We start from the raw sequence: 14,010 nt of genomic DNA, 5'->3' as shown, positions 1-14,010 counted from the left end.
ATGAACAGTAGCCCGTGGAGGCTAGTGGGGGTCGACAGTGCAGATGAACAGTATCCCGTGGAGTCCCGTTTTGTGGTACGCCTGTAACACCCTCGATGCGGCTATATCTCCCACGTGTCGAAGCACGACTTAGAGGCATAACCGCATTGAAAGCAATGTCGCAAGTGAGGTAATCTTCACACAGCCCATGTAATACATAAGGGAGAAAGATACATAGTTGGCTTACAATCACCACTTCACACAATACTAGAATAAAGCATTACATCATCCAGATACAAACAAGGTCCGACTATGGAACCAAAATAAAAGAAGACTACCCCAAATGCTACACAGATCCCCCGACCGTCCCAACTGGGCTCCACTACTGACCAATTGAAAAACGGAACAACATAACGAACACGATCATCATCGAGCTCCTCCTTGAGCTTGGTTGCGCCACCTGCGCGGTTCAACGGCACCTGTAAACTGGTTTTGGAAGTATCTGTGAGTCACGGGGACTCAGCAATCTCACACCCTCGCGATCAAGACAATTTAAGCTTATGGGTAAGGTAAAAGGTATGAGGTGGAGGTGCAGCAAGCGACTAGCATGTTTGGTGGCTAACATATGCATAAAAGAGAGAGAGAGAAGAGAAGGCAAAGCACGGTCGAGTAACTATGATCAAGAAGTGATCCTAGAACAACCTACGTCAAGCATAACTCCAACACCGTGTTCACTTCCCGGACTCCGCCGAGAAGAGATGTAACATCCCAAATTTTCAATTTGGAATGTTATACATAGATCAGCATGCATAGCATATTTTCTTGCATTTTGGTTGATCCTTGAAATTTCACGCAACTCAAGGACCCTCGGAGAGAGTTGGAGATTTCGTTATTTTCATATTTGAGAGTTTTCTTGAATTTTGAAAAGAGGATCATTTGATTTATTTATTTTATCTTCAATAATTTTTCCGGTGTCAAAATATATGAGAGAGGGAATAATATGACTTTCCCAAATTTAGGAAAAATGAAGATTTAATAAATAGATCAATTTTTGTTTTCCGGTGTTTATTTGCATTTTATTTGGATAGGGAAAAATGCGCGCTTTCGAAAATTGCATTTTAGGTCCGGAGAAAAGTTCATTTTGTTCGGCTCATTTTTAGGAGTCGGGGAAAATCTACTTTAGATTTTTCGGAGTTCGTTTAGTTCTCTTTTTGTTTTTTTTTCTGCGCGCTGAACCGTTTAAAAAAAAACTTACCGCAGGCCCAGCCGGGCCAAGGCCCAGCCAGCCACCGCCTCAGCCTCCCTGCGCGCGCAGCATGCAGCAGCGCCAGGAGCCGGCCGGCCGCCGCCGCCTCTTGCTAGGACCGAATCCTAGTAGGACTTTGGTCGTACTTCCGTATATTCCTTTTCTATTTCTAGATCTTTTCCTTCCCTCTTTTCTATTCCTATTCCTAGTCTAATTCTTGTCCCCTACCCCAAGTCTCCTCACCCCTCCCTAATATAAATACCCAAGCACCCCCCCTCTAAATCATCAAACCCAAAGCCTAGAGCTCCACCGCACCCCGCGCCGCGCCACCCCGCACCCGCGCGCCGCCCTAAGCCGCCGCCCGCGCCCTGCGTCACCGTCGCCGCTGCCGCACCTTGCCGCCGCCGCCGGAGCCCCTCGCCGGAGACCTCGCCGAGGTTGCCCCGCGTCTCTTTTTCTCGGATCGTTTTCTTCTAACCATTCCGATTCTTTTCTTCTCTAAACCGTTCCGGTTTTCTAGATCGGTTTTTCGTTCGGTTTTCTTCTCCGAAACCCTAGATCGGATTCGTTTTCTTCTCCGATTTAGTTGCCTTTGGACCGTTCGCCGGACCGTTCATCCTAACGAACGTGATCACCGGATTCTTCTAGGTTAACGACATCCGTTCGTTTAACCGTTCTTCTTTTTCTTCTCGTCGGATTTATTCCGCGTCTTTTCCGCGATCGCGATCTCAGATCCGATTTTCGTTCTAGTCTTTCTTCTCGCTCGTTTATCGGAATCAGGTGATTCAAGTGCCTGGAGTTTCATCTCGAAACCGCCGTTCCGTTTAATCAACTTGAACAAGCTTTTGCTACAGTAAAATTTGACCTAGTTTCAACTTGCTAGAACCGAGTTGTTTTCTTCCGCCGTTTGTTTTTCGTTCTTTCTTTGCAACCGGAGTTCTTAAGTTGAACTACCTGGTTCGTTCTCTTGTTCGAGTTTTACCTGTGCATTAGATGAGTACTTATTGTGTGCTTGTTGTTTGTCTGCGATAGATTACCCGGATTGCGCCGCCTGTTACTTCGAAACCCTAGGACTCGCGGATCATCAGCAAGGCAAGTAACACTTTGATCATACCTTTTCTACAACCCATGTTTTACTGCATTAGATCAATCCTCTCATATTGCATGATTAGGATCTAATTAAATTGTGGGATGGGAAGTAGATGAGGTAGTACATATTACCTGTATTATTATGAAACCTTGGGAGTTACTTCTACGTTTGCTTATTATGCCATGCTATGCTAGTAGACGTGGATTGGGTGAGTGATATCCATGACAGATGTGAGATTGATAATTTTAATGGTTTATCTAAGGTGGCAACCTAACACACATCTGGGTGGATTGAGGCACCTGATGTCTATCAGGACTTGCCTGTTTTTTTTGGACCGCCACCCAGGCTCAAAGGGATCATAAGATCTTTCATGCTAGAAACTTCCGTGTGCAGCCACATGCTACTATGGGCTCTGGCATAGTTGACTAAGTTGTGCGAACTCTTACGGGGTGGACTAGCAGATGTAGGGGATGTAGGTGTACCGGTCTACCCCACATGTAAGGTGCTAGGGCTTCTGAAAGACTATGCCTCGGTCATCCGTTTCTCAAACACCATGTAGTGCGAGAAAACAAACGGAGGCGATCGAGTCATGTGGGGAAAAGTGCGCAAACCTCTGCAGAGTGTACAAACTAATCATGATTAGCCGTGTCCCCGGTTATGGACAACTTGAGTATCTAGTACTTGAATATCGAGTGAATCTCAACATGTTACCTCTAATTAATGTTATTGGGTTTTAATTATTTTTAATTGGGATTGAGAATGCTGTCAACCATTCTCAATGTTACACAACCACCATGATAGTTAAATAAATTTATTCCTTTGCAGTAGGGAAAAATTGGCTTTACGCAAAACTGTAACCATAGAGCTTTCCACCAGCCATATATGCATATAGTATAGCTGTTTCATTCCATTACTCTCTATGTGTTACTTTGCCAGCATATTCCATGTGCTGACCCGTTTTCGGGCTGCAACGTTAATGTTGCAGACTTTTCAGACGACGATTGAGGTGCTTTTAGGTCGTGGTTCTATACTCAGTGATGCCGCTGGAGTTGATGGACCCATTTATCTTCCGAGTCTTCCGCTGTTATCGATATTAGATGGCCTTCAGCCATATTTATTGTAATAAGTTCTTTTGAGCCATCGATGTAATAAGTGTGTGATTGCAACTCTGCTATAAAACCTCGATGTACTATGTGGTGTCAGCATTACTGATCCAGGGATGACACCGTAGCACAGTAGACGTGATCCATTCGGGTCAGGTCGCTACAGAGATGGTATCAGAGCACACGCTGACTGTAGGACACGACCACTAAGTTAAAGCCATAGATCACCATTCTCTTCTCATTTTCTAACTCCTCATCTTTTCTACTCCTTTAGGATGAAGGACGCGAAGATTAAGTACGCTCAACCGGATGAAGGCACACCTTTTGGATTTCACTTGAAGGAAGTCACCAAGTACCTGAACATTGGATTACCAAGCTTCACGGAAACCTTCAACGCCACTCTGCCTGAAGAGGAGCATTGGAAGATTCAAGCTCACGTTCCGGGAAGAACATTCGCGCCAATCACGAAGCCCATAGATAGTGTTTTCAATGCACCAACCTGGAGTCTGGGAAAGAGCATGGCAGCTCAGATCACCATAGGACGCATTGGAGAAGTTTATCAAGAAGACCTCAAGGACACTATCTACCAGATTTGCGGACGCCGTGACGAACAATGGGAGTTAGTCAGCACCAAGAAGGATAGATCCATTGCATCTTTCATCCAGGAGTTAAACCAGCACATTCGACGCCACGAGAACCAGATGTGCAATGATATGATAGAGTTGAAGAATGCAAAGGCAAGGATCATCGAGCTAGAAGGAGAACTGAAGTCTTCACGCAAGGACTACATGGATGAGATCGTAGCTCTAGCAAGACACAATTGCGATCTTAAGCAGGAGATTGAAGAACTCAAGAGCAAGTTAGCATCCCAGGAGGACGACGAGTACGTCACATGTCCGGACAACTACATCATCATCGACGACACCGATTCGGATCCAAGTGAACCCGATTTTGAAGACGAAGCTGGAGCAGATATCATGGAGTCGTCCACCGGTTCAAATTTCTAGATGACCACCAGATAGTAGTAGTATTCCCCCATGTAAACATTATAGTCGAGCACTTTTGCGATAGTTAGACCGTTTGTAAGCCCTTGTTTGATTGATTGAAGTGAATTGTGTGCTTTTGCCTCATGTGCATATGGGTAGTGTTTTCCCTTTAGACCCCCTCTATTCTTAATTCTCGTCTTTTCTAAACCCTCAGATGCCTCCGAGACGTGATAATGGATTTCCACCGGAGCTCACTCAGTTGATCCAGCAACAGAATCAGTTGATGCAGATGTTAGTTCAGAATCAGCAGAACAACAACAACAACCCACCACCACCACCACCTGTTGACCACTTAGCCCGTTTTCTTAGGCTGAATCCGCCGGTGTTTTCCAGTAGCACCGAGCCGATAGTAGCAGACGACTGGCTCCGCAAGATAGGAAGGGAGTTGACCACTGCAGGATGCACGGATGGTGAGAAAGTGAAGTTTGCCACTCACCAGCTTGACGGACCCGTGGCAGCATGGTGGGAGAATTTCACAGCCACTTACCCAGTTGACGCTGTCACATGGGATCAGTTTCAGCAAGCCTTCTGCACTGCCCTTGTTTCAGCAGGAGCTATGGCCATAAAGAAGCGTGAGTTTCGCAACTTACGCCAAGGAGGAAGGACAGTTGGCCAGTATGTTGACGACTTCAGCAAGTTAGCACGTTATGCCCCAGATGACGTTGCTATGGATGCAGCTAAGCAGGAGAAGTTTCTGGAAGGATTGAATGATGAGCTAAGAATGCAGTTGATGGTAGCGAGTTTCAACAACTACCAGGAGTTGGTAGATCGTGCCATCATGATTGAAGGGAAGCAACAGCAGATTGAGAACCGTAAGAGGAAGTATGGACGGGGGAAGTATAACTCTGGATCCCAGCAGAAGCCCCGTTTTACCCCTAAACCGGGATTTAAGTTTCAGCACACCCATGGTGGAGGTAGCTCGCACAACCATAATGGCCACAAGAATGGTAATGGGAATGGAGGAAGCAATGGCCAGAACCGGACAACCCCATCGACCCCAACCAAGAGAGACCTGAGTCAAGTCACCTGTTTCAAGTGTTCGAAGACCGAACATTATGCCAATGAATGCCCAGAAGGCCAAAATGGAAATGGCAATGGAAGCTCTGGGAAGAAGCCGAACCCTTTCAATAGGGGACAGGTGAACCACGTTAATGTGGAGGAGATTGAAGATCAGCCCGATGCAGTAATCGGTAAGTTTTTGGTTAAGTCATTTACTGCACTCGTTCTTTTTGATACTGGTGCATCGCATTCATACATATCAAGGGGATTTGTGGAAAAGTATAGCCTGCCCACTAGGATTCTTAAAACACCTATGCTAGTAAGCTCGCCAGGAGCAGAGTAGATGGCCAGACAAGGATGTTTTCAAGTACCATTGAGTATAGGAAGGCATGTTTTCCCAACGGATTTAATTATTCTGGAATCCCTAGGGTTGGATGTGATTCTTGGTATGGATTGGCTGTCGATGTATGGAGGAAACATCGATTGCGCCAGTAAGACAATTTTGCTTACCACACCAGAAGGAAGAAGGATCAAGTATGTATCCCGACATGTGCCAAACAGGACACAAGTGAATTGCCTAACAGGAGTTGTGCAGGAGGAAGTACCAGTGGTAAAGGATTTTCCTGATGTATTTCCTGAGGAATTACCAGGCATGCCACCGGATAGAGACATTGAGTTTTTGATTGAGTTATTGCCAGGTACAGGCCCAATATCGAAGCGACCGTACCGGATGCCAGAAAGGATTTGGTGGAAATTAAGAATCAGATTAAGGAGTTATTGGATAAAGGTTACATTCGCCCAAGTTCTTCGCCTTGGGGATCACCCGTACTTCTAGTGGAAAAGAAGGATGGATCATTAAGGATGGTTGTAGATTATCGGGGATTGAATGAAGTAACCATCAAGAATAAGTACCCACTGCCAATGATCAACGATCTGTTTGATCGATTGCAAGGAGCTAAAGTGTTTTCCAAGATCGATTTGCGATCAGGGTACCATCAATTGAAGATTCGACAGCAGGACATACCTAAGACAGCATTCACCACAAGATATGGACTGTATGAGTATACCGTTATGTCATTTGGATTGACTAACGCGCCTGCCTATTTTATGAACCTGATGAACAAAGTGTTTATGGAGTTTTTGGATAAGTTCGTCGTAGTGTTCATTGATGACATTCTGGTTTATCCAAAGAATGAAGAGGAGCATAAGGAACATTTGCGTTTGGTTTTGGAGAAACTAAGGGAACATCAGTTATACGCCAAATTCAGCAAATGTGAGTTTTGGTTAAAGGAAGTTGGATTCCTCGGACACGTTATATCCGGAGAAGGTATAGCAGTTGACCCCACAAAGGTTGAGACCGTAACCGAATGGGAAGCACCAACAACAGTTGGAGAGATCCGGAGTTTTCTTGGGCTCGTAGGATACTACCGGAGATTTATTGAGAACTTTTCAAAGATTGCAAAGCCTATGACTGAACTGTTGAAGAAGGATACTAAGTTCAAATTTACTGAGGAGTGTGAGGCTAGTTTCCAGGAGTTGAAGAAACGTTTGGTTACCTCACCAGTATTGATCTTGCCAGATCAGACGAAGGATTATGAGGTGTATTACGACGCTTCACGTCGAGGACTTGGAGCAGTGCTTATGCAGGAAGGAAGAGTTGTTTCGTATGCTTCACGGCAACTGAAGCCTGATGAGTTGAATTATGCCACGCATGATTTGGAGTTAGCAGCCGTAGTGCATGCATTGAAGACGTGGAGACATTTCCTCATTGGAAATCATTGTGAGGTGTACACGGATCACAAGAGTTTGAAGTGCATTTTCACGCAGAAGGAGTGGAAGCTCCGACAAAGGAGATGGTTGGAGCTCATCAAGGATTATGACATGAGATTGCATTACCATCCCGGAAAAGCTAATGTGGTAGCTGACGCATTGAGCCGTAAGAGCCATGTCAATACCCTAGTGACGGGAGAAGTACCAAAGGAGTTAGCAGAAAACCTTCGTGAGCTGTGTTTGGAAATAGTTCCGAGAGGCTATGTAGCAGCATTGGAGATTCAGTCAACATTAATGGATAAGATCAGAGAAGCTCAGAAATCTGACAAGGAGATTGCTGCTCTAAAAGAGAAATTGAGCGAAGGAAAAGCAAAGGGATTTCGTGAGGATGAGCACGATACCTTATGGTTTGAGGACCGTGTTTATGTGCCCAATGACCCGGAGATCAGGAAGTTGATTTTGCAAGAGGCACATGATTCACCGTATTCGATTCACCCAGGGAATACCAAGATGTATTTGGATTTGAAGGAAACATTCTGGTGGACCGGAATGAAGAAGGATATTGCAGCATATGTAGCAGTTTGTGACGTATGTCAGAGAGTAAAGGCAGAGCATCAGAAGCCAGCAGGATTGTCACAACCATTGCCGATACCCGAATGGAAGTGGGATAAGATAGGCATGGATTTTATCACAGGACTACCCAGGAGGAAAGCAGGATATGACTCGATATGGGTAGTAGTTGATCGTTTGACGAAGGTAGCACATTTCATTCCAGTTAAGACCACTTACACCAGTGCTAAGTTAGCAAAGATATACATGACTAGAATCATATGTTTCATGGAGTTCCGAGGAGTATCGTATCAGATAGAGGAACCCAATTTACCTCAAAGTTTTGGAATCAGTTGCACGAAACTTTATGAACCAGACTAGAGTTCAGCACAGCTTTTCACCCGCAGACATATGGACAGACCGAGAGAGTCAATCAGATTTTGGAAGATATGCTGAGAGCTTGTGCACTAGATTATGGATCTAGTTGGGACGATAATTTGCCGTATGCGGAGTTTTCTTATAACAACAGTTACCAAACCAGTTTGAAGCTGGCACCTTTCGAAGCTTTATACGGAAGGAGGTGCAGGACACCGTTGTCATGGAACGAAGTTGGAGACCGTCAATTCTTTGGACCAGATTTGATTAAGGAGTCTGAACGGAAAGTTAAGTTGATTCGCGACAGGCTCAAGGTAGCCCAATCCAGGCAGAAGAGCTACGCAGATTCAAAACGCAAGGAGACAGTTTACGGAACCGGAGACAGAGTTTATCTCCGAGTATCCCCACTTCGAGGAGTTAAGCGCTTTGGAGTTAAGGGAAAGTTAGCACCGTGTTTCGTTGGACCGTTTAAGATCTTGAAACGTATGGGAGAAGTCGCTTATAAGTTGGAATTACCAGAAGGACTGTCAGGAGTTCATGATGTATTCCATGTTTCTCAGCTGAAGAAATGTCACGCCGAGATGGCGGAGATACCGCTAAGAGATACCGTGCCGCTTGAAGCGATTCAGTTGAAGGACGACTTAACGTATGAGGAGAAACCAGTCAAGATTCTCGAGTATGCCAGCAGAGTTACTCGCAGCAAGGTTATCAAGTTTTGGAAAGTTCAGTGGAACCACCACTCAGAGGATGAAGCCACCTGGGAGAGAGAAGAAGATTTGCTCAAGGACCACCCTCACCTATTTTCTAGCCAACCCGAATCTCGAGGGCGAGATTCATCTTAAGGGGGGTAGGTTTGTAACATCCCAAATTTTCAATTTGGAATGTTATACATAGATCATCATGCATAGCATATTTTCTTGCATTTTGGTTGATCCTAGAAATTTCACGCAACTCAAGGACCCTCGGAGAGAGTTGGAGATTTTTTTATTTTCATATTTGAGAGTTTTCTCGAATTTTGAAAAGAGGATCATTTGATTTATTTATTTTATCTTCAATATTTTTCCGGTGTCAAAATATATGAGAGAGGGAATAATATGACTTTCCAAAATTTAGGAAAAATGAAGATTTAATAAATAGATCAATTTTTGTTTTCCGGTGTTTATTTGCATTTTATTTGGATAGGGAAAAATGCGCGTTTTCGAAAATTGCATTTTAGGTCCGGAGAAAAGTTCATTTTGTTCGGCTCATTTTTAGGAGTCGGGGAAAATCTACTTTAGATTTTTCGGAGTTCGTTTAGTTCTCTTTTTTTTTTCTGCGCGCTGAACCGTTTAAAAAAAAAACTTACCGCAGGCCCAGCCGGGCCAAGGCCCAGCCAGCCACCGCCTCAGCCTCCCTGCGCGCGCAGCACGCAGCAGCGCCAGGAGCTGGCCGGCCGCCGCCGCCTCTTGCTAGGACCGAATCCTAGTAGGACTTTGGTCCTACTTCCGTATATTCCTTTTCTATTTCTAGATCTTTTCCTTCCCTCTTTTCTATTCCTATTCCTAGTCTAATTCTTGTCCCCTACCCCAAGTCTCCTCACCCCTCCCCAATATAAATACCCAAGCACCCCCCCTCTAAATCATCAAACCCAAAGCCTAGAGCTCCACCGCACCCCGCGCCGCGCCACCCCTCACCCACGCGCCGCCCTAAGCCGCCGCCCGCGCCCTGCGTCACCGTCGCCGCCGCCGCACCTTGCCACCGCCGCCGGAGCCCCTCGCCGGAGACCTCGCCGAGGTTGCCCCGCGTCTCTTTTTCTCGGATCGTTTTCTTCTAACCATTCCGATTCTTTTCTTCTCTAAACCGTTCCGGTTTTCTAGATCGGTTTTTCGTTCGGTTTTCTTCTCCGAAACCCTAGATCAGATTCGTTTTCTTCTCCGATTTAGTTGCCTTTGGACCGTTCGCCGGACCATTCGTCCTAACGAACGTGATCACCGGATTCTTCTAGGTTAACGACATCCGTTTGTTTAACCGTTCTTCTTTTTCTTCTCGTCGGATTTATTCCGCGTCTTTTCCGCGATCGCGATCTCAGATCCGATTTTCGTTCTAGTCTTTCTTCTCGCTCGTTTATCGGAATCAGGTGATTCAAGCACCTGGAGTTTCGTCTCGAAACCGCCGTTCCGTTTAATCAACTTGAACAAGCTTTTGCTACAGTAAAATTTGACCTAGTTTCAACTTGCTAGAACCGAGTTGTTTTCTTCCGCCGTTTGTTTTTCGTTCTTTCTTTGCAACCGGAGTTCTTAAGTTGAACTACCTGGTTCGTTCTCTTGTTCGAGTTTTACCTGTGCATTAGATGAGTACTTATTGTGTGCTTGTTGTTTGTCTGCGATAGATTACCCGGATTGCGCCGCCTGTTACTTCGAAACCCTAGGACTCGCGGATCATCAGCAAGGCAAGTAACACTTTGATCATACCTTTTCTACAACCCATGTTTTACTGCATTAGATCAATCCTCTCACATTGCATGATTAGGATCTAATTAAATTGTGGGATGGGAAGTAGATGAGGTAGTACCTATTACCTGTATTATTATGAAACCTTGGGAGTTACTTCTACGTTTGCTTATTATGCCATGCTATGCTAGTAGACGTGGATTGGGTGAGTGATATCCATGACAGATGTGAGATTGATAATTTTAATGGTTTATCTAAGGTGGCAACCTAGCACACATCTGGGTGGATTGAGGCACCTGATGTCTATCAGGACTTGCGTGTTTTTTTTGGACCGCCACCCAGGCTCAAAGGGATCATAAGATCTTTCATGCTAGAAACTTCCGTGTGCAGCCACATGCTACTATGGGCTCTGGCATAGTTGACTAAGTTGTGCGAACTCTTACGGGGTGGACTAGCAGATGTAGGGGATGTAGGTGTACCGGTCTACCCCACATGTAAGGTGCTAGCGCTTCTGAAAGACTATGTCTCGGTCATCCGTTTCTCAAACACCATGTAGTGCGAGAAAACAAACGGAGGCGATCGAGTCATGTGGGGAAAAGTGCGCAAACCTCTGCAGAGTGTACAAACTAATCATGATTAGCCGTGTCCCCGGTTGTGGACAACTTGAGTATCTAGTACTTGAATATCGAGTGAATCTCAACATGTTACCTCTAATTAATGTTATTGGGTTTTAATTATTTTTAATTGGGATTGAGAATGCTGTCAACCATTCTCAATGTTACACAACCACCATGATAGTTAAATAAATTTATTCCTTTGCAGTAGGGAAAAATTGGCTTTACACAAAACTGTAACCATAGAGCTTTCCACCAGCCATATATGCATATAGTATAGCTGTTTCATTCCATTACTCTCTATGTGTTACTTTGCCAGCATATTCCATGTGCTGACCCATTTTCGGGCTGCAACGTTAATGTTGCAGACTTTTCAAACGACGATTGAGGTGCTTTTAGGTCGTGGTTCTATACTCAGTGATGCTGCTGGAGTTGATGGACCCATTTATCTTCCGAGTCTTCCGCTGTTATCGATATTAGATGGCCTTCAGCCATATTTATTGTAATAAGTTCTTTTGAGCCATCGATGTAATAAGTGTGTGATTGCAACTCTGCTATAAAACCTCGATGTACTGTGTGGTGTCAGCATTACTGATCCAGGGATGACAGCGTAGCACAGTAGACGTGATCCATTTGGGTCAGGTCGCTACAAGAGACCATCACGGTTACACACGGGGTTGGTGCATTTTAATTAAGATCAACTTCAGGTTTTCTACAACCGGACATTAACAAATTCCCATCTGCCCATAACCGTGGGCACGTCTTTCGAAAGTTCAAATCCCTGCAGGGGTGTCCCAACTTAGCCCATCACAAGCTCTCACGGTCAACGAAGGATACTCCTTCTCCCAAGACAATCCGATCAGACTCGGCATCCCGGTTACAAGACATCCTCAACAATGGTAAAACAAGTCCAGCAAGACCGCTCGATGCGCCGACAACCCGATAGGAGCTGCACATATCTCATTCTCAGGGCAACATCGGATGAACACTACGTACAGCTAAAACCAACCCTCAAGTTTCCCTGAGGTGGCGCCGCAAGTGGCTCTAGTTTGGACCAACACTTAGACAAGCACAGGCCCCGGGGGGTTAAAATAAAGATGACCCTCGGGATGCGCGACCCCCAAGGGAAAAAGGCTAGGTGGCGAATGGTAAAACCAAGGTTGGGCCTTACTGGAGGAGTTTTATTCCAAGCGAACTGTCAAGGGGTTCCCATTATAACCCAACCGTGTAAGGAACGCAAAATTCGGGAACATAACACCGATATGACGGAAACTAGGGCGGCAAGAGTGGAACAAAACACCAGGCATAAGGCCGAGCCATCCACCCTTTACCAAGTATATAGATGCATTAATTAAATAAGAGATATTGTGATATCCCAACAAAATATCCATGTTCCAAACATGGAACAAGCTCCAATCTTCACCTGCAACTGACAACGATATAAGAGGGGCTGAGCAAAGCGGTATCATAGCCAAACAATGGTTTGCTAGGACAAGGTGGGTTAGAGGCTTGACTTCACATTATGGGAGGCATGATAAGCAAGTGGTAGGTATCGCAGCATAGGCATAGCAAAAGAGCGAGCATCTAGCATGCAAAGATAGAAGTGATTTCGAGGGTATGGTCATCTTGCCTGAAATCCCGCAAGGAAGAAGAACGAGTCCATGAAGAAGACAAACGGACATAGACAAACGGGTCCTCACAAACGTGAAGTTATCGGAACCAACCCGAAGAAGCAACACCGGAAAGAAGCACACAACATAGTAAACAACCAACACATGAACATGATATGATATGCGGGATGCGGTATGTGATGCATATGCATGATTTGGAAAGAAATAATTGAACCCGGCCTCAACTTGGAAATCCAAGAGTGCCACTGGAAAGTTGAGGTGATTTCGGTTGAAATCGATATAAAGATCACCGGAATCGGATGCACGGTTTGGAAATGGCAAGCAAAACAAACATGGCACCGGTCTGTGATAATCAGCGAGTAGCCATCTAAATGCAACAAGATAAATATGCTACAGCACTCAAACATAACAAACAAATATATGGCAGGGATCCACTCATGATGCTTGACAAAAGATGAACACTGAGCTACGACTAATTCATCCAGTAACAGGTTCAAACAAGCATGGCAAAATTGCAAATGATAACAAGTTTCAGACTTAGTGAAATTAACACAAGTCTGGAATTTATCATCAGGAAGCAATCTTTAGAGCATAAACTACATGCTACAGGAACATATCATGGCAAAGCAAGACATGGCATGAATCTACTCTAAGCATATAACAAAAGTCCCTTAGTGACCATGAGCCAAAAGGGATCAGAAAATACAATTGCAAGCATGTGAACATAGCAAAAACATAAACAGATTCAGACTTAGTGAAAAACTGGAGCATGGCAAAACAGTTAACGAGTAGGCATGTTTACGAGCTCGATGAACACACTACAGAGCATGGCATGACAAACTAAGCATACACCCATCAAGAAGACATGGCATAGAAGCAAGACATGGCAAGGACAACAACATAGCATGCACGGATCAATAGCAACGTCCTCGGCAAAATCGCTAAACATGTCAACAGTCTGCCAGGAACATTTTATAGCAAAAGTAGAGCTCGATTGACTCAAGCTAGGGTGCTCCATAATTGCAAACAAAGACATGGATGGATAGAGCACCACAATATTAACAAAACATCCTTACTGATCATCCTCAAAGAGGCACGGATCATTAGGAAACAACATGAACATATGGCATAAAGACAAAAATAGAACAAAAACTTGGTGAAATTCTAAGTCCCTGAAAT

The sequence above is a fragment of the Triticum urartu genome, chromosome 6A (genome assembly GCF_056163025.1).
Source record: "Triticum urartu cultivar PI428250 chromosome 6A, HENAU_Tu73, whole genome shotgun sequence".
NCBI classification, from domain to species: domain Eukaryota; kingdom Viridiplantae; phylum Streptophyta; class Magnoliopsida; order Poales; family Poaceae; genus Triticum; species Triticum urartu.
Note: the sequence above shows the minus strand (reverse complement) of the source record.